Below are 24,433 nucleotides of genomic sequence, written 5' to 3'. Positions count from 1 at the left end.
AGTGCTGCCTCACACTTTCCACAACCCACCCGTTCATTCAGTCCAACAATGATGGGTTGAGTACTCTTAAGTCTCAGGCATTGTGCTGGGTGCTGTGCATTCAATAAAACCCTGCCAGACTCTGGGGTCTCCATCCTCCTTCGTGGATAAATTCCCAAGTCTCCCTAAACTAAAGTTCTTTGCCTCCTCTACCCAGAGAAACAGGTATTTGTTGTCTCTGTAATACAAAAAAAATTAGAGGTGAGCATCCCTTCATTTTTCATCAGCACATCTGGCTTTTAGGTGAAAAACTGCCAGGAATTTTGAAACATCTTGTTACTTTAGACATCAGAAGGCAGGGAGACTTCCCGTTATTAATTGGATGTAAAAACTTCTTCCTGGCCCAGAGCAAGTGCAAAGCTGAGATTTCACAGGTCAGTGGAATGCTCACCATCATTGTTTTTGCTGGGTATTAATTTTATTTAGGGAGTAGGAGGAGCAGAAGGAAGGTGGTTTCCAGAATGATAAATCAATGTGCCAATGCAAATGCAGTTGAGGGAGGCCCCTGAGGTGGTGGGGAAAGTATCACCCACATGTGGTTTCATCTCCCTGAGCCTCAGTTTCCCTTTGTGTAAAATAAGGACAACAGAACCTCCTGTGTACGGCGGGTTGAGCTTTAAAAGAGAGCATGAACGTAGAAACACACCAGAGCTTCTTGCTTGCTAAATGCTTCTTGTTTATTTCCAGCCCTGCCACATGTTTGCAAATCTTTGTAATGTGCAGTTGGAACGGATCAGGAGGATGTGGAAGGGGGATTTGATTTTGGTGTGCATGTGCACAGTGGTGTGTCTCCGTTGGGGGTCTGGCCAGAGGCAGGTGGCTTTGCTTTGTTTACTGGCAGCTTGTCGTGGGCCTTCCCTTGAGACAGGAAGGCTCTCTGACATCCCCTCGCAGTAAGCTTTGCGCCACCCTCCCTCTGCTACCGCATCTTTCCTTCTCATCTCCAGGGAGGCAGGACACAGAACCGAGGCCCAGCCCAGCGCGCCCGAGCCAGACTGCCGCGGGCCAGCCTTGCCCGGCCTCTCTGGGGCTTTGCGAGGCTCTGCCCGGCCTGGGTCCGCCTGAGTCTCGAGGTCAAGGTCGAGGTCCGGGTCGCGGCGCTGGCACCGGCCCCCTGTGCGCGCAGCGGAGCGCGGAGCCTCCCCGCAGGCTGCGCCGCCGGCGACCTCGGGAACTGACCGGGCCGCGTGTGAGCGCCGGGATTCCTGCTCCTGCCTTAAATATGCCGGTTATTTTTATCTCCCTACGTCAGGCGGCGAAGGCCATCCCACCGGTGGCCGTGGCGGCCGCTACACAATGTTTCTCTTTAGTCGGGAGGGGAAATGGAGGGAGGCCAGACTTCCTGATCACATGGTGCTGAAGTCAATGAAAAAAAATTAAGGGGGACCCCTCCCTTTTTCTTGAATGCCTGATCCAGGCCCCCCCAGCCCGCTCCCCCCACCCACCCCCTTTGGGCTCTCCCAGGCGCGGGGCCAGCGAGGCAGGAGAGGGCGCAAACATAAACACGAGATTGCTGCAGTAATTGGTGGCTCTGAAAACACTGAGGAAATGAGAGGCTTGTACGAAACATCAGCCGACAAGAAACGGGGTGATGTCAGACAGCCTTCCAGGATTAGAAACCCTTAAAAGCTCCGAGCCCGCGGCCGCTGCGGAAAGCTGCTTGGCTCTCCGGGTAGGAAGCCGGGATTTCGCTTTCGCCCGCCGGGCTCCCGGGCCGCTCGCCCTCGCCTCTCTCCCTCTTTCTTTCCTCCTTCTCTCTTCCCCCCTCTCTCTCTGTCTCTCTCTTTTGCTTTCTCTCTTCTCCCCTTTCTTTCTATTTTTCTCCCCTCTCTCTCCCTCTTTCTTTCTCTCTCTCCCTCCTTTTCTGTTTCCTTTTCCTTGGTTTTTAAAACAAAACAGAAACGCCACATCGGATTTCCATTTCTAAGGCACCTCCTACTTTTGTATCCTTTCCTTACTTTGAAACACCAACTGGGACTCAACTCCCAAAGGGGACAAGTGAAACTTGGGTGTCTTGTTGTTTGACTCTGTCATAACTTTCTCCTCTTCTCTGTGCCCCCACTCCACCCTCCTTTCCGGGTTAGAAGGCACATTGCAGTAATTTGCAAACACGTTGGAAGGGGCTGGAAATAAATAAAAAACTTTTACCAAGGAGGAGGACACCAAAGAAAATGGGGAAAATGCTTGCAAAAATCTGGCAGTTTCAAAAGAGAATATAGATTTCCCAGTAACACTTATCCCAGCCACCCAGCTAATAACCCCGGCGTTGCTGCCTGTTTTCTGTTCGCAGTATGAGATAATTAGGAGGACTAAATGTGCTCCCATGTGCGTGTACACACGCACACACACACGGGCTGTGCCCCAGCGCAGGGGCAGGGTAGCTAACAGCCAGTGAGCAGGGCGGGTCTGGTGCCAGGTCCACCAGGAACTTTTGTGTGTCTTTAAGTTGGAGGCCAGACCTCATCTGTTCAGTGACACAAAAAGTGACGTCTGTCCAGGCTTTCTTTCCCGTTGTTTGCCAGGATTAATGAGGTGATGTTTGGAAAGGGCTTGAGCCCCTGCAACGAAAGGCATGCATGACACCTTTTCAAAGGACGATTGATGTCCAGTTTTACCCAAATAGGACCCCAAAGATTGTTTTCTTGTGTTTTGAGCAGGTGAGCTCAGCACCTTGCTCCCTGCTCTGGGGCATTTCAGAAGCCTTAGAATCTGCCTTATTAATTGATCTGTCACCTCTTTACCATGAGGGCAGGTGTTTTTCCCTTTCTTCCTGAGACTCCAGGAAAGGTCACATCAAGGGCTAGTTTGTACAACCTCGCAGCAATGGGACAGGTTCCAAAGACTTTCATTCCCTTTGCTGCCGCTCACGGTGAGCACAATGGCCCCCAAGCTGAGCCACCCTCCCCTGCACACTCATAAATCTTGTGGTGATTTAGCCCCTTTTAATGCTTGACACTTCTAAACTGCAGTCATTTGAGCCAAGTATACATTTTGGTCTTATCCAATATATGTGTGGCTATACCACCCTCCAGGTGGGATATAACAGCTCTGTTGTCAGTTCTCATGGGTGTGTTTCCCACCTTTGATGTTCCCTGATGTCCTGCACATAGTGATGGGATAGGAAGCCTCATTTCTTCCCAGCCTTCTGATGTCCTTGTGTTGGGTAAAGGTGTCTCCACTCCCTCAGTTGCTCAGCCTAGGAGCCTAGGGGCCCCTCGCGTCTGTATGTGCTCTCTCCCCGTGCATACCAAGGTGAGCAGATCCTGCTGCTTATGCCCTGAAAAATCTCAGCTTCTCTGCTACTGCTTTCCATCCCCTGGCATACAACACTGCAACAGCTGTCTCTGAGTATGTGGGGGGTGGGGTGAGGTCTCACAGCTTGATTTGCTACTTAGTAGCTTCATAACTTCAGATAAGTAACTTTCCCTCCACGAGTCTCAGTTTTCTCACCTATAAAGTAGGGATAGTGACAGAACCAACTCACAGGCTCTGTGAGGATTAAATCGGGTAAGGTGTGTAAAGGTCTGGGACCAGTGCCTCCTGCAGAGGAGGTGCTTCTTTTTTTTTTTTTTTTTTTAACACAGATACACTAGTTTCAAGTCAAACAATGTTAAAATATAGTCACATGCTTATACAATCACATACAGGCAGGAGGTGCTTCTTAAGCGGGATCATTATTACACTCTACACGGGTGCTTTGCAAACTCCACCTTGGAGCTTCGTAGAATACAGATTCCTGGGCACCACCCTCGGAGTTCCGGATTCAGCAGGTCCAGGGTGGGGCCCGAGCATCTGCATTCTAACAAGTTCCTGGTGGCGTGGATGCTGCTGACCTGCGGACCACACTGATCCGAGCTGTGGTCAGAATCAGAGTCAGAGCTGACCGTGTCTCTGGCTCTCTTTGTCCTCACTCCTTGGCAAGGCCATGCAGCCCTTTTTCCTCCTGGCCTAACTCACCTCTCCAGGCTGCTGGTCTGTCTGTTCACAGCAAACTTCTCCCCATCCCCTCCGCAGACACCCTGCGGCCCTCCAGCCCCCCATGCTCTTAGACCTGCCTCCTTCTCTGCTGGCAGTGTCCTTTCCCTCTCTGCACTGCCTGGCGAACTGCTCCCCACTCCAGGCCCAGAAACGGTGCTTCCTCTTCTCCGAAGCCTTTCCTGCTTTTCCACCCAGAACCAGCCTCCTCCCTTCTCCCTTCCCCACTCCCGCTCTGACTCCCTTAGTGGTATTCGTTGGACTCCAGTGATCTTTGGATGTGATTGTCTCCTTCACTGGTCACCAGGCTCCTCCACAAAGGGGCTGGGTCTTGTTGGACTCTGTGTCCCAAGGCTCTGACTTGTGGTGGAGCTTAATGAATGTTTGTTGAATGAATAACAGTGAATGAACCAGCAGCCCATCCTCTAGGAGAAACACAGCCTATCTGATAGGATTGTGGAGTGCTCTGGGGCCTCATATGTGCCCCATAACCCCTGGCCTTCAGGGTTCCACCTCTGACCTGAATTGAAGGGTGAATGCAGTTATTTGTATAACTCTAAGCTCCTTGTCCCTTTGTATCACTGAATCTACCTGACATTATTCTCCCACCCACAGGAGAGTGATTGAGGCTTGGCAAGAGGAAGTGACTAGTAAAAGTTTTGGAACCCAGACGTGAGAGAGCCTGGTCCAAGGTCCACTTGGATACAAAGACCTCTCCTAACCCCACCGCACCAAACACGTGAACATGCACACACATGCTCAGACACACAGTCACATGCAAGTCTAGCTGTTACCTCTTTGTGGAGGGTAATGCCAGCAGCCAGTTCTAGAAGGGCTTGGCTAGAACATTCCCTGTGGCAGTACCTGATAATGTGTTACGGGCTTTGCATACGTAACACTCTCTAATTCTTACAGGAACTCAGTAATATAGGTGCTCTTGTTATTCCCACTGTATTGATGAGAAAACTGAGACTCAGAGAGGTAAGATACTTGATCAAGGTCACACAGCTAAGTAGGAAAAAATACATTCTCATTTTTATAGCAAGCAACTAGACCAAGCATTTGGAGGCAGAAGAAGTGGAAAGACTTGGATCCTGATGATTTAGGTTTATTCCTTCTCTGTTTATTATTTCAGATACATGTGATGGTACGAAGATGCTGGAGTCCAAGATTCTTAGAATGGCTGAGTTAGAGAGGCCGATCCATCACCTTATCCAACCTACTTGGTCCCCAAGTGGCCAGGTTGAGGCTCAGAGAGGGCTAAGTGTGTGCCTCGTGTCACACAGCTTGTGAGTGAGCGTCTGATCTACAACCCTGGCAGCTCTCTCCCTCCCTTCTGTTCTCTGGGGGGCCTACACCGGCAGCCCCCCGAGGCCAGGCAGTCATGGTTTTAAGATTGTTTCCCACTTGACCTCTTTGACCATGACAAGAATATGAAACAAGAACTTCAACTACCAGGTTTTATCAGACCTCTGTGGAGGGGGCAGGTGGGCTGGTGCCCTGAGCAAGCCCAGGGGGAATGCTGCGCCGTCGGCTCTTATAGTCGGGCTCACAGCAAAGGCAGAGGTGCGCTTGATCTTTGGCAGGAATGGCAGTTCTTGGACAGTCCTCTCCCTGTATTCTCTTTACCTCCAGATGACCCATGGCGGCAGGACATCCTCATCAGGGTCACCTCTGCTCACTCATTGGAACTTGGGGACATTGATGGCTTCACTTGATAAGCCAGTGACTAGCAGAGTAGGCCTAGCAAGTGATGTAACCACTCTGAGGCTCAATGTACCCATCTGTATAATGGGGATAAATGACCTAGCAAGTGATGTAACCACTCTGAGGCTCAATGTACCCATCTGTATAATGGGGATAAATGAAATAAGTGCCAAGCCCATATGAGTCAGAGAGGTCTGTATATGGCGGGAGGGCTTATGGAGCCATGATCACATATAAGTTGTTAACGTGGCCTTAGTGTCAGTGGACCAGCTATAAGCAGCCAGCTCTAGAGGCCAGCTTCCACGGACAGGGGTGGGGCAGGGTGGGGGCAGAGGCTGAGGAGCAGGGAAAGAGAACTACATCTCTACACTTGTTGGGCACACTCTGTGCCTGACACCCTACCGGGCACCTTCTATTCATGTTCTCATTTCAACCATGCCACAACCCTAGGAAGGAGCTATTTGTAGCATGTTAAGTGGTGACCACCAAAAAGATATATCCACATCCTAACTTCTGCAACCTGTGAATTTGACCTTATTTGGAAAAAGAGTCTTTGCAGATGTAATTAAGGATCGTGAGATGAGATTATCCTGGATTATCCAGTGGCTCTAAATCCAATGGCAAATGTCCTTATAAGAGACACACAGAGGAGAGGCACACAGCGGGAGGAGGTGGCCCTGTGAAGACAGAGGCAGAGACTGGAGTTATGCAACTCCAAGCCAAGGAACACCTGGAGCCAGCAGAAGTCGGAAGAGCAAGGAAGGATTCTTCTATATATATATACACTTCAGGGGGAGTGTGGCCCTGCTAATGCTTTGTTGTAGGACTTTGGGCCTCCAGAACTGTGAGATTCAATTTCTGTTGTTTTAAGCCATGAAGTTTGTGGTCATGTGTTACAGCAACCTGAGGAAACTCATACAGATTATCCTTGTCTCCATTTTCCAAATGGGTACACTGCATCAGAGAGGTTGAGTGCCTTTTTCAAAGCCGCCCAGCTCATAAGGGACTGTTGTTCCTGCTCAGGCTCATCTGACTCCAACGCTGGTACTGAGATCCCCGGTCAAGTGAGAGGAGTTCAAGGGACGCCGCAGAAGGTCTCCCAGGTGAGAAGACTCAGACTGGCCCAGCTGAAGGAGGGTGGGAAGTGGTCCTTTCAGTTCTGAGGCAGATCGTTTAAGTCAGAGAATCCCTCGAGGAAGGATGCCTCTTCCACTAATCCCCCAAAGGCGGTGAGGTGGGGAATTGAAGGGGATTTGGGTGGTTGGATTTCAGAGATGGTTCAAGGCCCATGGTTTGGGGGAACACTGGCTCCACAGCTCATCCACGGGTTCCCAGACAGCAACTTGCCAGTCAAGTGAGCAACAGGGCTCATAGCATTCTGAGCCTGGAAAAACACAGATTTCTTTCTTTCTTTTTTTATTTGTCCATCTCTGTCTCTCTCTCTCTCTCTCTTTTTTTTTTTTAACACAAGCCAGGCTGGGAGGGGCCTCAATAAGGAAGGAAATCAGTAGGAAATGCCTTTAGAAAATGAGATTTTTCAGAAAGCATGTCATGTCATCATTCTTGATGCAAAGGCTTGTGCCCTGCAATTTGAAACAGGAAATAGGAGAAAGCAAAGGCAGCCCATGTGAGGACATGTGGAGGCTCCTCCTTGCAGAAGCCAGCTGTGGAGGCAGGGCTGGCAGCTGTGGGTCTGGGGCCAAGTCACATGGAGGCCAGTTGAGGAAACAGTGGGTGTTGGCGTGGAGAAGGCCCGTCTCGGGCAGGACCGAGGCCTGTCATGGGTCAGTGGGAGCAGGTGTGCTCTCACCGGGCCCAAGGAGCTAAAACCGCTGGGCTGCACGTAGCACATGAAGCAGTAGAATGAAATGGATCAAGGCTCCAGAGCCAGGGGTTCCAATCCCAGCTTTACCACTTGCTGACTTGGACACATTATTTAATTCTCTGGTCCTCTGTTTCTTCATCTGTAAAATGGGAGTAATAGCAACACCTTCCTTATATAGTTATTGAGAAGATTAAATATACATGTATATAAGTAAAATTTAATCTGTTTAACCACTCTATATAGTTACATATAACTATCTATATCTGTGTATCTATAGATACATGTCTCAACAATAGTCTTTCTCTCTCTATATAACTATACATGTGCAGTATGTTTTCTGTATTCGTGGGTTTCTCATCAGTGGATTCAATCAATGGCAGATTGAAAATATTTGGGAAAAAAAAGCATCTGCACTAAACATGTGCAGACTTTTTTTTTTTAATTAAAAAAAATTTTTTTTACCCAGAGCCACGCCCAAGAAGCCTTGAGCAAGTGGACTCCCAGACTTTTTTTCTTATTATTTAAATAATACAGTAGAGGCTGGGCACTGTGGCTTACGCCTGTAATCTTAGCACTCTGGGAAGCTGAGGTGGAAGGTTTGCTTGAGGTCAGGAGTTCGAGACCAGCCTGAGCAAGAGTGAGACCCCGTCTCTACAAAAACTAGAAAAATCAGCCCGACATGGTGATGCACATCTGTAGTCCCAGCTACTCAGGAGGCTGAGGCAGGAGGATCACTTGAGCCCAGGAGTTTGAGGTTGCAGTGAGCTATGATGATGCCACTGTATTCTAGCCTGGGTGACAGAGAGAGACCCTGTCTAAAAAAAAAAAAAAAAAAAAAAAAAGCTAAAAACAACCCCCCAAAACCAATACAGTATAACAACTATTTGCATGCCATTTTACATTACATTAGGTGTCATAAGTGACCCAGAGATGATTTAAAGTATACGGGAGGATATGTGTAGGTTATATGCAAATGCTATGCCATTTTATATAAGGGACTTGAGTATCCTCCTCTTTTGGTGTCCTGGAGGGTGTCCTGGAACCAATGCCCCATGGACGCCAAGGGACGACTATGTAGTTCTTGGAACAGTACCCTCTAGATGTTAGTTATTTTTATCTATTCTTGGAGAGATCAAAGAGGACTTTCCAGAGGACACTGAGGTGGGGTCTGAAAGATAGGACGTAGGTATTTGATACATGCGAGCAATGTGCACCAGGAACAAGGGCAGCAAACACAGAGAAGAGGAGGGCCCCCGCTGGGTACGTTGGGCTGCCCCACGTGGTGTGGCATCCTGTAGGGACAATGCTGAGAGATGGGCTGGAGGAGCTGCCAGGGCCGGTGCATGGAGGGCTGTGTGTCTGAGTTAGGAGCTTGGACGTTGTCCTGTGGTCGATGCTTCTTACTCTTGAGCCTGTGTCAGAATTACCTGGAGGGCTCCTTAAAACACACATTGCTGGGTCCCAGCCTTAGAGATTCTGATCCAGTAGTTCTGGGGTGGGGTTTGAGAATTTGCCTTTGGAGCAAGTTCCCAGGTGACACTGATGGTGCTAGCCTGGGGAACACATTCTGGGAACTCCAGCTGTAGGTGATGGAGGCAATTGGGGGGTGAGGGCAGGTTCGAGAGCAGGTTTCAGGGGAAATGCACCCAGTCTTGCCACTGCTGAGGCCACAAGAACAGACACCTGAGACCAGGGTGGGAGAGGGTTTGGAGCTGGCATCCTCTGCTCTCCGAAAACAGCTGCGGGCCCCTTGACCGGTTAGCAGGCCCCACGGAAGGAGAACTCAGTGGGAACCACGCTCCGAGGGCGGCGTGTGGCTGGGTGCCGCTGCAGGCGTCTTCACACTTTATGTTCCTCCTTTACTAAGTGTGGCCATGGGGACGGTGACCTGCTTCCTGGAGAGCCCAGGGGTAGAGAGCAAACATCTAGGGAGCAAAGGGAAACCTCCCGACTGTGCCCCCTCCAGACCCTCCGCCTGACGCCCACCTGGGTCTCGGTCAGCAACTGTGGTGGCAGCTTCCTGGGGTCACTGAGGAGGGGAGGACAGTGATCAGGCTGCATCCCACCCTCCCTCTCTGTCAGTGCTGGAGGAAAAGCAATATTTAGTTAGTTAAACACCCAGCTACGGTTTCGTTTGAAAAGCTGGCTTTGATTAGGAGACTGCAGGGATTGATTTATGAGGACAGATGAAAAAAAGAACAAGCATAAATACGGGGAACTCACCCAAAGGATGACTAAGGGGGCAGAAAATATACAGAGTCCGCGCAAGTGGAGATGGAAAGGACTTATTAAGCTTTTTGGTCCCGGCTCGGGTTCGTGCAGTCACGGTTCCTGGCAATACTCTTTCAAGATCTTGGTCTGGACTGGCTTTAAATCAAGGGTTGGGGCACCCACTTCCCCCAGGAGATTCTTACCTCTAAAGTAGCAGAGTTTTCATACATATATCAAATGAATATGTTATATATAATGAATAAATTAGATATCAAATGAATATATTGTAATATAATGAATATATTATATATCAAATGAACATAATGTAATATAATATTCATTTGATTACATATAAATATATATGTAATGTATGGAAATATGAATATATTATATAAATATACAATGAACATATCTAATGAAACATTATATATGAAATAAAAATGTATAATGTATATGAAATACAACTTTTTTCTTTCTATAGCAGGCCTGTGAAGGGATAGTCATTGGTGCATAGTTTGAAAATGAAAAATTATATAAAGCCCCCCCCGACTATGGAATTGTATGGGGAGGTTTACAAAGAATGGCTTGGCTGTATTGGTACACGCAGTGGTCTCAGGTTCAGACAGTAAGATTCAGAATAGCACGTATGGTCAATTCCTTTAATATAAAACCATAAACACACACACACACAGAGCTACATATTTCTCCTATGAACAACTGCGGGTAAAAACTCGTAGATGAAGGCTTGGAAGGACGCGCTTTGAAGCGAGCCTGCGGGGAGCGTGGAGGGGGTGGGTGATCTCAGGGAGGTTTCTGCTTTATATGCAATGTTTGAGTTGATGGCTTTGAGAATGTGTTGATGTATTACTTGAATAATTAAAAAATGATTAAAAACATTACTAAGTCCTTCCATGGGCTCTTCTGGGAAGGAAGAGGACAGCTGCAGCCCTGTCCCTGCACATGTGTCCCCCCAGTGCCTCAGCCGTGTCCTCTGCCCTTCAGCCCAGGTTTCTACCTCTTGTCCTGGGCTCCCGTGGACACCCACCTGCACCAGGAGCTCCTCCCTATTGGCTCCCCCGAGACTTAACCGGCCTTGACCTGACCCTCACCTCCGTGTCACCCATGTGACTGGAGATGCCTCGTTTCACCTGAGCCCATGCAGAGCTGCCTCAAGAGCTCAGACTCGGCCGGGCGCAGTGGCTCACGCTTGTAATCCTAGCACTCTGGGAGGCCGAGGTGGGTGGATCACTCGAGGTCAGGAGTTCAAGACCAGCCTGAGCAAGAGCGAGACCTCGTCTCTACTAAAAATAGAAAGAAATTATATGGACAACTAAAATATATATAGAAAAAAATTAGCCGGGCATGGTGGCGCATGCCTGTAGTCCCGGCTACTCGGGAGGCTGAGGCAGTAGGATCGCTTAAGCCCAGGAGTTTGAGGTTGCTGTGAGCTAGGCTGACGCCACGGCACTCACTCTAGCCCGGGCAACAGAGCGAGACTCTGTCTCAAAAAAAAAAAAAAAAAAAGAAGAGCTCAGACTCCTCCAAGAGAGTCCCTTGGACCACTGCTGTCCTCTTAGACTGGCTCTTGCCATTTGGCGTGGCCCCCTTTCTCCCTGCTGCCCTGTCTGCCTCCCCTCCTACCCGTCTCAACTGCAGTAGTGGGGCTGAGACCACACGGGCCACCCCACCACTCAAGGTCACCCTCAAAGGTCTCTCCCTGCCAGGGTCTCTGCACAGCTCCCGCCCACCTCCCTCTCTTTTTGTCCAAGGTGTAGCCCTCCTCTGGCTGGCCCACCGCCTAGAAAGTTACGGGCAGTTGTTGCTTCTGCACCGATTCCAGCGTCTCATTCCTGGGAGGTCTGGCCTGGTGGTGCCCACATGTCCGTGGTGGGCAAACAAGACAGATCTTCTGGGACACTCATGGGATCATGTTTTCCCATTGGCCTCAGTAATCTAGCCAAGGAACACGCCGGCTAAATGCGCCTTGCTTTTCTCATTTGTAAGTTGAGAAGATTGGTTTCAATGGTTTCTGAGCTTGCTTCCAGCTCTGACGCCCAGCGTTTCATTGCGTGTCTTTGTTGGTGCTCACCTCTCCAGTGTGGCTCTTGGACCAACTCACTCCCTCCCTTCCTTCCTTCTTTCCTCCCTCCTTCCCCTCCCTCTCTTCCTTCCTTCCTTAATAGTTTTTCCTCTTTTTTACTTGGTGTAAGTGGCAGTTGGCAGGGACCACCTATTTGACTCCCACAGTGACTCTGTGGAGTAGGCGGGTCAGCTCTGGAATGGGAAAGAATATTTCCCTCATGTTACAGCCGAGGAAAACAAAGCTTAGCAATGTCAAGGGCGGCCCGAGGTCATTCAGCTGGTATTGGAGTCTTGGGCAGGAGTTGGCCTAGAAAGGTCTTCAGAGAGACTCGCCAGGAGCAAGGGTTTCTCTGGTGGAAAAGGGGAAAAGAATTGTCAGGGAAAGGGAAGGGACAGTATAAAGGAGTTGGGGGTGACGGGGGCCCTTGATTAGCTCAGTGAGGCCGGAGCAAGGGAGCGTGGGGAGCGGATGGAGAGGAGGCTGGGACACCTTCCCATCTCCTTATAAATAAGTCTACCTCAAACACTTCCTTCCTCCTTTGGAAAGCCCTCCGGTCAACAGTGTGCTGGTAAATATTGAACAATTGTTCCTCCCTCAAAAAATTAAAATAAAAGGCTTCATTGACAGTGTTTGCTGACTGCTCCCACCAGGGCAAATTTCACGGAAGGCTCGGCTAGGAAGAGACACACACAGTCGGCGCCGGGAAGCGGGTAGGAGCCGCCCGTGGGCTGCTGACTCCTCTGTGCTCTGAGACATCTGTTGGCCTCTCTGCCTTAGCAACGATCACCGTGCTGGGACCATCTGTAAATAAGTCTCACGTGAGACTGGGGCAGTTTTTCAAGGTTAGTGCCCATGTTTGAGGAAAGGATTTAATGATGATTAAGTGAATGAAATCTATTATTAAAGTGTGTGAATACACACAGCGTGCGTGGAAGTGCTGTGTGAGTGAAAGCTGTGCTGACCGATGTTATCTTCGTCTCCCAGTAACGCCGGGAGCGCCGTGGGCACCCGGGGAGCTGTCTGTTCTCGAAACGAATTCACCCGTAACACAAGCGGGCACCCAGGCTTTGCTTTTCCTATTCTGCTTGTTTTTATGAATTGCCCCTTTGCCCCAAATCATTTAGAATTCTATTCAACCTTTTGGTTTCATGTAGAAAATTCTTCCACCAAATCACAATGTGCTAGGGGCCTCCAAATCTATTCTCTCAACGACTGGACGACCATGAGTGGGTCGAGGAGGCGTGGCGAGCTGGACGTGGATTCTGGTGGAGGCTGAGCCACGGTTCTAGCCAGGCATCTGAGTGAGTGCTGTACCTCTCTGAGCCAAATTGCCTTATCGGAAAAGGGACAATAACGACATCAACTTTCATAGGGTGGATGAGACTAACAAAAGTGTTTTGGAGCCTGGGCTGGGGGTTCTATTTGTTTCCCATCCCCAGATCCTGGTTCCACCCTTCCCTGCCCTGCTCTGTTGGTGCCCAAGGCTGACCATGACAGCACCCTGGGAATTCAGCCAATGGGAGGTAGTGGCAGAAGATTGAGAGGCACATGGAGAAGAAAGAGGCTCCCCTCATGGCCCCCTTGCTTCATCCTGGTCTGGCCAACAAGGCATCCCTCCCTCCACCATCCAGCTCCAGCTCCCAGTGGTGGCGGCCAGTCACCACTTGGGCTCCACCTTCTAGCCAGGCATGGTAGTGAGGAGGAATGAGGTCCTCAGTGCTCTTACTGCTAGGATACATTGTTATTCCATGCAATCCTATCTGGACCGTGACAAATAGCTCCTTTAATAAAATGTATTTTGAGTATCCCAGGTGAGTGTGCCAACTGCTTCCTGCTAGTATCTGGACAATGTCAGGCCTGGTGCGTGGGCATGCCAGAGACGTTTAATAGTGACACCATAAGCAGCCACCCTTTATTAAGGATTTAGCTTGGGCTGAACATTATTTATGCTAAGTATTTTTTTAAGAAGAATTATATCATTGAGTACTTACAATGATTGTGTGTGGAAGGTGCTAATTATCATTTATTTTGCAGATGAGAAAAGTAAAGCTTAAAGTTGTTATTTATTTGCTAAGTCATTCAGCTAGTAGGGAATCAGAATTCAAATGAGTTAACATTAATAGTACAATTATTGGTGAGCAGAGACCATGTCTTAGACTCCTACTGCCCCTGCAGAGTTGTACACCAGGTTGCTTGGTTGACACTGGCTGGTGAATGGGGCTTGCAGTTCCGAGCCTTAGGTTTCTGCACCGTCTTTTCTGGGAGCCACCTCTGGCTTCCGGGCCACACTTGCCTCCACAGACCCTCGCCTCTTATTCAGAGAGTGTCTGGCTTGCTCTGTTCCCAAACAAGCCCCAGTGAGTGGGGTTTTCTTTCATTACCTCTTGCCCACATTCCTACGCGCTCTGTGCTGCCAGAGCAACCTCATTGTTGCTCCTCCACCCTCCTGGTCACTCACACCCACTGGTGTTTACGATACGTTTCCAGCATCTGCGGACTTCATTAGAGCCCGTGCTACACACCCTCTTCCTGCTCATCGGTGCAGACTGTGCGTAAGGCCAGATCCAACCGGGCTCCCTGGGGTGCCTGCCAAATGCTTCCACCAGCCACGCCAAATCCCCTCCTCTGGGACACCCAGCCAAGCTCTAATCCAGGTGTTTCTGCAGGAAAAACATCCCGATGGGCTACCAAAGCCCTGCTCTATTCTAGTGTGGTATGGTTAGCACTATTTGGGCAATGACTTAGAAAGAGTATTAGTTTTGGAGTCAGGAAGACCCGCTGCTTAGTAGCTTTGTGATCTTGGTCCAGTTTCCTAACTTCATTGAGCTTCAGTTTCCTCATCTGGAAAACTGGACATAAATAGAACTGAGAATTGGGGTTATTCTATAGAAAGCACCTGGTACATCTTAGATGCAAAATTCTCTTTCTTTGGGGGTACCAAAGATCAAGTAGGGTAGAATATATATTGTCATTTATTTGCTCATTTTTGGAGTGATCTCTACTAGGTGTTGATATATTAGCAGAGCTTACAAGCATAATTATCTCGATTTTATAGATTAACATTCTAAGGTTCAGAGAGTTTAAATTAATTTACTCATAGTCACTCAAATAATAGGTTGGGTTTGCAATCAACTCTAATTTAAACTAACTCTTTATTTTTAATTTTCTCTTGTTTTTTTTTTTTTTTTTTTTTTTTTTTAAGATAAGGTCTCACTCTGTCACCCAGGCTGGAGTACAGTGGTGTGATCATAGCTTGCTACAGCCTTGAACTCCTGGCCTCAAGCAATCCTCCCGCCTCGGCCTCCCAGAGTGCTAGGATTGCAGGCGTGAGTCACCATGCCTGGCCAAAGCTGCAAATGCTCTCTGTTCTTATTAATGTATTTGTCTATCCAGAGATTCTCTCACCAAAGTAGTTGTCATTTGTAACTATAATCTCATTATCCAGTTCCCTCTGTTCCTTCTATTAGCTGAACTTTCCAAATTCTTCTTGACATACTACCTATCAAAGATGGGATGCAGGAGGTCGCACTGTCAGTGGACTGACATTGGAGTGTCTATTCCATAGTTCCATAGGAATCAAGTCAGGACTTGGGGCCGAAGCTGGGGATAGTCTGGATGACAAAATGAGTCTGAGGTCATTGTCATTATTAGACATTTTATCCTCATTAAGCTCAGAAGCTGACAAATGTTTGAGAGTTGTTTTTTTTTTTTTTTTTTTTTCTTCTCACATCATCCTTTTGTTTGAGAATGAACATGGAAGATTTGGGCTGGGAGCTGTCACTGGCCACCACCTTGGGAGCTCCCGTTGGGGTGTCAGTGATCCGAGCCCCGCGTGGCCTTTTCCTACAGAGTTTTGCACACAGTGGTGGGCAAATGTGAATGGATGAATATTTACTGAGCACTGTATTTGTTCTCTGCACTGTGCCGGGTGCTTCCATGTCCCAGGTCACAGGGATGTGGCGGAGGCTGGGTCTGCAGCTGGTTGGACCTTCTGGCTCTCTAGGTAGTGCCCCTTCCTCACACTTCAGCTGTCTCTCAATATCTCCATCAGTGTTGGTTGTTGAGCAAGATTTGTGTTTTCTTTTAAGTGTTGCCAGCAGTGTCATATACGCGGCTGGGAGAAGGAGGGTGAATGAAGGAAGTGTGATCCCTTGTCACAGAAAGGATCATAATGAGCTTCGGCTGTCTGGGTGGTTCGGTCGCCGTGTGAGAGCCAAGAGGATCAAAGAAGCCAATGTGTCACCATGGGAACTGTCCCAGTTTCACAATCTTCCTTTTTCAAAGGCCTGAAAACGAACACATGGAGAGCAGGGAAAACTCAGTGAATGGTGCAGGCTGATCATTTAAATGCAAGTTTTAAAGAGGGAAATCAGAGAGTGGAGAAATATTTTGAGAGCAGGCTTATTATAAAAAGCTGCTCAACTCACTTTTCCAGGATAAGAAATAATTGCCTGCGGGTGAGAAAAAGAATGATGGGCCTGTATCCAGAAAAGATGCATTGAGATTGTTGCTTCTTGGGCAAAAACATATGCACCAAGGAGCACCTTGAGGAGAGGTGGAACAGTCCTCTGCACAGGACGACCTGAGTGGGAGATGCCTGGAAGAGCTCCTGGAAGGAGAAAGGACCCTCAGAAAGATCGTTGATAGAGGTGGTCAGATTGCAAAAAGGGTCACAGATTATTCGCCACCCTGTATATGTGTCCCTGTGCAATGTAACCCGCAATTCCTCTTATCGGGAGGTGGCATCTATTTCTCCAGCCCTGGAATCTTAGCTTGATTCCAACATGTGACTTGTTTGGTCAGTAAGATACTAGCAAAAGTGATGTAGTCAGATGCTTGAAATGTGCTTCAGATGAGGGATGGCCCTCTCCCGCTGCTCTTGGTCACACTGCAACCACTGGCATGTGAATAAGCCTCAGCAACCTACCAGATGACAAGCGACACGTGGCCCGGTTACTTGCATCACCCAGGCCTACAGCCAGCCAGACGTGCATGAAGTTGCTGATGGTCAGCTGACCTCAGGCCCAGTGGAACAAATGAGCTGTCCTAGTTGATCCTAGCCCAAACTGTTGACCCTTAGAATCATAAGCAAATAAATAACTGTTGTTTTGAGCTGCTAAATTTTGGGATGAATTGTCATACAGCAAAAGCTAACTGATGCAAAGTATAAGTGACAGATTATAAGCACCAAGTAGGAGAAAGAAAAGGCACTTTTTTTTTTTTGAGACAAGGTCTCGCTCTGTCACCCAGGCTGGAGTGCAGAGACATGATCGAAGCACACTGTAACTCCCGGGCTCAAGGGATCCTCCTGCCTCAGCCTCATGAGTAGCTAGGATGACAGGTGTGCACCACCATACCCAATTATTTTTAAAACTTTTGGTAGAGATGAGGTCTTGCTATGTTGTCCAGGTGGGTCTTCAACTCTTGGCCTTAGGTGATCCTCCCAACTTGGCCTTCCACAGTGCTGGGATTACAGGTGTGAGCCACCACAGCTAGCCCTATCTGGCTCTTGAGAGAAAAAGTTAATGCAGGATATAAAGGTAAATGGAACTTCAAGTACAAACCATCATTTGAATAGAAACAGGGAAACACATATTTTAAGAGTTTCCAAATAAATATTTATTTTCTAGTTATTAAAAACTGGCACATGTTCACTATAAAAAATAATCAGAAAAAAAGTCACCTGTCTTTCAACATTCAGAGATAACCTCTTATACCTTTAAAACATGTCCTTCCAAACATTTCCTTTTTCCTAGATATTTTTTCTTAAAAAGAAATTGAACTAATCATAGTTTTTTTCACTCAATATTTTGTTAATATCCATGACAATAATTACTTAACCCCTCACTGTTTTAATATTTAGTTTGCTTCCAATTTTTCACCATCGTAAACACTTCGTGATGAATAATATATGTAGATATAAAACACTTCTGGAAAGTCATCCTGAAAGTCAAATTATATATAACAGTGCACAAAGAAATATATACAAAAGGGTAATTTTGGTGCTAAAGATTAGTCACATTTCATATTTTCGTAAACATCCTCTAGTTGCCTTCCAGAAGCTCTGTATCGACTGACACGCTTACCAATAATGGATTAGAGAAAATGTATGCTTTTGACTTGCAAAGTAGAGCATTTCCTTTACTAGAACAGAGAGGAAGCAGCTAGGGGATCGCATCTGAATTTGTGTTATCTGGAAGAACTCAGGTAATCTTGGGAGAAAATGACCACATCATTTTAAAGTTCCTGATGGTCTAAGTGGACAGTGGAGGCACTGTTTGGATGACTCAGTTTCTACAGGGTAAAAAGAGCCCAGTCTAGGCTGATGAGATGCCAGTAGAGGTAAATGTCGATTCCTGTGTCTGGGCCATGTAAGCAAGAGCATTAATACATGAGGGGGACCCAGTGTCTTAACGATAACCCCTGTGTGAAAAGACCAGGGAACCAGTGAGGATCAGCAGTGGGGTGTGTCGCCATTAAAGCTAATCACACCGTTGACCACGTGGTGAGTGCCACGTTCTGCTCTGGGCGGGGGAGGCCACATCCACATCTCTGTTGCCTTTTGGCTACGGTACTTTCAGGGGGATGGAAGTAACCTGGGTGGGGTGGGAGCTTTTGAATAGAGAGGCCAGGACACTGAGGAACTTCAGTTCATTTCTTTTGAAGAAATTTTGAAACATCAGAAGGCTTAGCTTAGAAAAGAGAAGGCTTAGGAGGGATATTAAACATTTTTTCAGTGTTTTTATGGAAAAATACCTTTGTTATTTTGAAAATTGTAAAAATTATAGATGCTCAATACAGAAAAAGGTGAACACAACCAAGAAAGCATAAAGAAGAAAAAAAATTATCTTGAATTATATTATCTAGGAGGAATTCCATTAATATACTGGTGAATATCCTTCTAGTTAGCACACTGCAAATGCACACACACAATATACATATAATTTTACATAAAAGATATGACACTATCTTTTTGTCACTGAACACTATGTAATGGATTTTTTCTGTGTCAACTAGATTAACATATTTAATGGCTGTTTAGAAGTTCATTGAATGATTTTTATCATAATTTATATAAACAATTTCCTATTGGTAGAAATTTAGCTGTTGAATATTTTTGCTATTATAATGTAAATAAACATTTTAATCAATATCCTTGACTTACATCATTGTTCCTTTGGCTAATTATCTTCTTAGAATAAATTCCTAGAAGTAAAACTTCTGGATCAGAATATTTGCATAATTAAAATTTTGATATTATTAAACTGTCTTCTGGAAAGATTGAATTAATTTATACTCTGCAGTGATCTTGTTTTAATTTACATTTTTTAGATCACTTTGGTGCATTTGAATATTTTTTATGTTTAGTACCATTGCATTTCTTAATTTATTGCCAGTTAAGGCTCTTTGTCCATTTTTCTATTGAATAAATTTACACAACTGAGTAGATATAATAATGCTTTATCTCATATATGCTACACACACTTTTTTCCCCCAGAGTGTCAGTTAAACTTTGTGGTGGTTTGTTTGTTTTGGTTGATTGATTTTTTTTTATTGTAGTTTTCAATCTTTATGTATCAATTATATTCATTTCTTTCATCCTTCAGTATTTTTAATGGTTGTCATCTGGAAGAGGATTAGACATTTTACTCAGTGTGTGAAGAAGACCGAACCAGTCTAATGGGAGAAAGCTGAAGCATGGTGGATTTTAACTAAACATAATAAACAACGTTTTTCCAATTAGGACTGTCACATATGGAATGTGATGCCTCACAGGTAGTGAGAGCCTCTGTAATTAGGGGCTTTTAAGCATGGACTGCGTGACTACTGACAGTGACGCTATGCAGGTGAGGCCAGATGGCCTCTGGCATCCTTAATTATTTACCAGGCAGATATTTAAGGGAATGTCGATAATTTCATTCTGCCTGCTTTCCCTAGAAAACTTTCTTTAAAACTACAACACCATCCAACACTCGGGGTTTCCAAGAACAACTGGAGCAAAGTTGATGTGGCAAAGCAGGCAGCAGTGAATGAAAAGAGTTCCGAACCACTGGTTATTATGAGAATGCACACCAGGAGAATGTTAGCGGCCACACACTTGTCATTCATGGGTTTTGCTTTCATCACCATGCATCACCTTGCAGCCACAGAAGTTCCCACTAAACCATATAGAGCGCATAGGAGCTGACCTTCCACACTGAGGAATGCAGATGGATTTAGGCTGAACTGACTTCCTAGCCTTGGGCAAGTGAGGGCCTGGCCAAGTCTTAGGACAGCAACAGAGCAGGGTGGTTCCAGGCAGGGGTATAGAAGCAATCTGGTATGATGCTGCTATTGCAAAATGGGTGAAGCTGAATTACAGAAAGGAGAAGGGAGCTCCCAGGAGATAAGTCTCAGGATAGGATGAGGCTCTGTGTGTCTTGATCCATCTGACCACATGGTTCCCTTTTTGATCTTGGGTTACTGTGCTTGGTAGGCAGAACTGGGAGAAAGTTAGGGTCAAACTTAGACCTGGGAGAATGCTCTTACTTTCTATTCCTTTCTTCCTTTGTTCATTAAATAATATATAATGAACTCCTACCACGTGCAAGGCACTGGGAATTCAGCAATGAAGAGGAAGGACAGCAGCTGACAGCCTAAAGGGAACGATACCTTTAAACTACTAATGACGCAGTAGGTTGAGGAAAGGTCTGAAGTGCGGGGTGCTTGGGTGGCTCACAGCCATGACATCAAAACTTGTCAAGAATATCAGGAAAGGCTTTCTGGAAAGACTAAAATTAAAGCAGAGATTTACAGGCGGAGGAGGTGCTGTCCGTGGGAACGCAGGCTGGGAGGAGAGAAAAACAGATGGTGACTGAGTAAGTGTTTCAGAGGAAGGAAAGGTCTGTGCAGAGGACCAAAGCCAGAGAGAAATCTAGAGTCACACCTCTCTGGAGTTGCATTGGGTGGCTTCTGATGCATGTGATACAGTAGCAAGAAGCAAAATTTAAAATAAGACACCAGAGGTTTGGCTCCTAGCCTTGCCTGTTCCTGGGTATGTGACCTCGGCAAATAACAATCTGTCTTGACCTCAATCTTCTCATCAGTCAAATGGTGATCATAAAATCTACTCCACAGGGTTGTTGTGATAATGGAATAAGCTAAGGGATATGAAATTGGCCAGTGTGGGCAAGGTTTTAAATATCCTAAAGCCTTCTTATCTGTCAGTGACAAAGTCCTAGTCTTTTTACCTAGCCCAAATCTCTCTTGCTGTCTGTGGACACACATCAACTGGATCAGTTCAACAGATTTTTACTTTCTCAGTTCCTACTTTGGGGTCACTGTAGATTCAGGCACTGTGAGAGTATGAAAGAAGTGTGAAGCGGGGAATCTAAACTTAGAATTTAGTTGGGAGGAGATTAGTCTAAAGCAGCGTCTGTCTCTTACTATGTATGTATGTTTCCACTTCCGTCTCGTCTATGAGCTCCTGCAGGGCACATAAAATAGGATCTATAAAATAGGTCGTCTCCTTATTCCCATGTGCTTAGCTTAGGTAGGTGTTCAGCAAATCCTAGTTAGGTAGAACCAAAGAGAGTTTGAGAACATACGGGAGAATTTAAACAGCAGTAAACACACAGCGTAGATCAGAGGGATTATGGGAAGGAAAGTCTGTGTAGATCAGGGAAGGTTTGCAGAGGTAAGGTTGGAACATTCAACTTTGGCGGATGCTGTCAATGAACTTTCAAAGTGGTTGTACCATTTTATGCTTCCCTCAGCGATGTGTGACAAATCTAGTTACTCTCTATCCTGACCTGGTACAGTCTTTTTAATTTTAGCTACTCTGGTGGGGGAGAAGTGACATTTCCTTGTGGTTTTATTTTGCATTTTCCTGATGACTAATGATTTTGAGCATCATTTCCTATGATTATTAGCCATTCGAATATTCTTTTTGTGAAGTGCCTGTTGAAGTCTTTTGCTTATTTTTAAAAAAGTTGTATTGACTATCTTTTTCATATCAATTTGGGAGAATTTTTATATATTATGGATGTAAGACCTTTACTGGATATACTGAGGATACCTTCTTTAAGTCTGTGGTTAACCCATGTGCTCTTTTTTTTTTTTTTGAGACAGAGTCTCGCTTTGTTGCCCGGGCTAAAAGTGAGTGCCGTGGCATCACCCTAACTCACAGCAACCTCAAACTCCTCAGCTTAAGTGATCCTCCTGCCTCAGCCTCCCGAGTAGCTGGGACTACAGGCATCCGCCACCATGCCCAGCTAATTTTTTTTTTCTATATATATTTTTAGTTGTCCATATAATTTCTTTCTATTTTTTTAGTAGAGATGGGGTCTCGCTCTTGCTCAGGCTGGTCTCGAACTCCTGACCTCGAGCGATCCACCTGCCTCGGCCTCCTAGAGTGCTAGGATTACTGGCACGATCCTCCGTGCCTGGCTGGGTTAGTTCTTTTTGAGTACTGTTTATGAAATCTTAACCTACTCTAAAGCAATGAAGATATTCTCCTATTTGTTTTTTCTGGATGCTTTCTATAAAGTTTTTATTTTGAAAAAAATTTCAAATCAAGAGAAAAATTGCAAGAATAATACAATGAATACATGTATGCCCTGCACCTAGATTAACCAATTAAGAATTTTTTAATGAATTCTTTTTTCCTAAATAAAAAATAAATGCATGCATATGTGTAAAAAAATTCAAACTGTATGATGGATAATGAAATGAGGACTACATTTTCTAAGTGCCCTGACCAAGTCTGTCTTCCCAGAGGCAACCACTATATAGAGATACACAAATATATGGGTTGGGGGAGGTGGCTCACACCTGTAATCCTAGTATTCTGGGAGGCTGAGGCGAGAAGATCATTTGAGCTCAGGAGTTTGAGACCAGCCTGAGCAAGAGCGAGACCCTGTCTCTGCTAAATATAGAAAGAAATTAGCCAGACAACTAAAAACAGAAAAATTAGCCGGGCATGGTGGCGCATGCCTGTAGTCCCAGCTACTCGGGAGGCTGAGGCAGGAGGGTCACTTGAGCCCAGGAGTTTGAGGTTGCTGTGAGCTAGGCTGATGCCACAGCACTCTAGCCCGGGCAACAGAGCGAGACTTTGTCTCAAAAACAAACAAACAAATATATGTAAGGATTTTTTTTACTTATTTACCAAATGGGACATATTAATAAGGCTGTCCTGAGCACTGTTTTTTATTGAGCAATGTATCTCAGTGACCTTTCCCTATTGGCTCCTTTGAAATGACCTCACTTCTTGTAAGGGCTACAGATAATTGCTTATAATTTAAAGCTACTGACCACTCCTAAAGGGGTCAGATGAGTTGTGTTCAGTCTTTTCTTATCACAAACAGTCCTGCAATAAACATCCTTGCGCACAGGACTTTCTGTGAGCCCTGAAATGGCTTGTTCTAAGGGTATGGGTGTTTATAATTCTGTTAGCTCTGACTACATTATCAAAAAGTTTATTTTAGCTTAAAATCCTCAGCAGCATGTGAGGGTGCCTTTGCTCTCCCTGGAAAGGCAAGATTTAAGTGAGAAGAGGAGAGGAAAGAAAGAGAACACTGCTCATGGAGGGAACAACACAAAGGCTTGGAGAGGAGTTTCCCCGTCTCGGTATCGTTGATGTTTGGGGCTAGATAATTCTTTGTTGTCGGGGCTGTGCTGTGCATTGGAGGATGTTTAGCAGCAACCCTGGCCTCTACCCACTAATACCAGAGCCACCCTCTCTCCACCTGAGGTGTGACAACCTAAAGAGTCTCCACATGTTGCAAATGTTCCATGGGGGACAAAATTGCCCTGGGTTGAGAACCACGACTTGGAGGTTGGGATGTTTGGGGATCAGGCTGTGTGTGTGTTTGTGCGTGTGTTGTGTGCAAACTCACAGTGAGTCCAAGTGTTACACACTAGAGGACTTCAGAGTTAGCCTGAGGAGAGATTGCTTGTCTCACCTTTCATACAAACTCACATTGTTGAAACCTCCTTCTTTTTTTTTTTTTTTTTGGTGAGGTGAGAAAGCCACAGAGTAACTCCTCTGCCTCTTTGTTAACAGTGAGCAAGCCAGGGGGGTGTGTAAGCGCATACAATGGTTCATGACCTTTCACATCATTTGAATCTCACAACGGCACAGAGGGTTCTGGTCAGTGAGGGTACAGTCTACAGATGGGGAAACAGAGGCTCAGGGAGAGGGGTAGGAGCCGGCGTCCTCCCCAGCCCCAGGGTCGCCGCGCTTCCCGTAGCTCTACCCCGAACCCACGGTATGGAGCCCTTTGCGTGTATTTCAGTCATGGTTTCCATCATCTGTTGAACCTCGGAATAGGCTCTAAGCCATCATTCTCTTTCTCTCCTCACGTTTTGGTTTATTTTTAGAAGTGAGATTAATGGACTGCCCTTTGCTTTCTTTCAGGAACCTCTCTGGTGCATTGCTAACCACACCCAGGAATAGAGCACGTGCTGGACCTTCATGGAATATGTGACAGCCTCTCTCTGGCTCAGTTTCCTGATTGGCTAGATGATAGCTCTGCTCCTGTGCTCTGCCGGTCTCAGTGTGTTATTATTAAGTTCGCTGCTTGGCAGAGATAACCTGCTAACTCACAGGAATA

At 46.3% G+C, this 24,433-nt stretch overlaps 1 long non-coding RNA gene across 2 annotated transcripts; it reads left to right on the top strand.

Moving 5' to 3' along the window:
• Positions 1 to 1,545: 1,545 nt before the first annotated feature.
• On the top strand, positions 1,546 to 24,433 carry LOC123645981. Of its 2 annotated transcripts, XR_006737751.1 has the most exons (4): positions 1,546 to 1,711; positions 5,150 to 5,303; positions 6,745 to 6,824; positions 24,238 to 24,433. It is a non-coding gene; the product is annotated as an uncharacterized LOC123645981 (long non-coding RNA). The 2 variants fall into 2 exon arrangements; XR_006737750.1 differs by lacking the exon at positions 5,150 to 5,303.

The sequence above is a fragment of the Lemur catta genome, chromosome 10 (genome assembly GCF_020740605.2).
Source record: "Lemur catta isolate mLemCat1 chromosome 10, mLemCat1.pri, whole genome shotgun sequence".
Taxonomy (NCBI): Eukaryota; Metazoa; Chordata; class Mammalia; order Primates; family Lemuridae; genus Lemur; species Lemur catta.
Note: the sequence above shows the minus strand (reverse complement) of the source record. Positions and strands in the feature narration are given on the sequence as shown.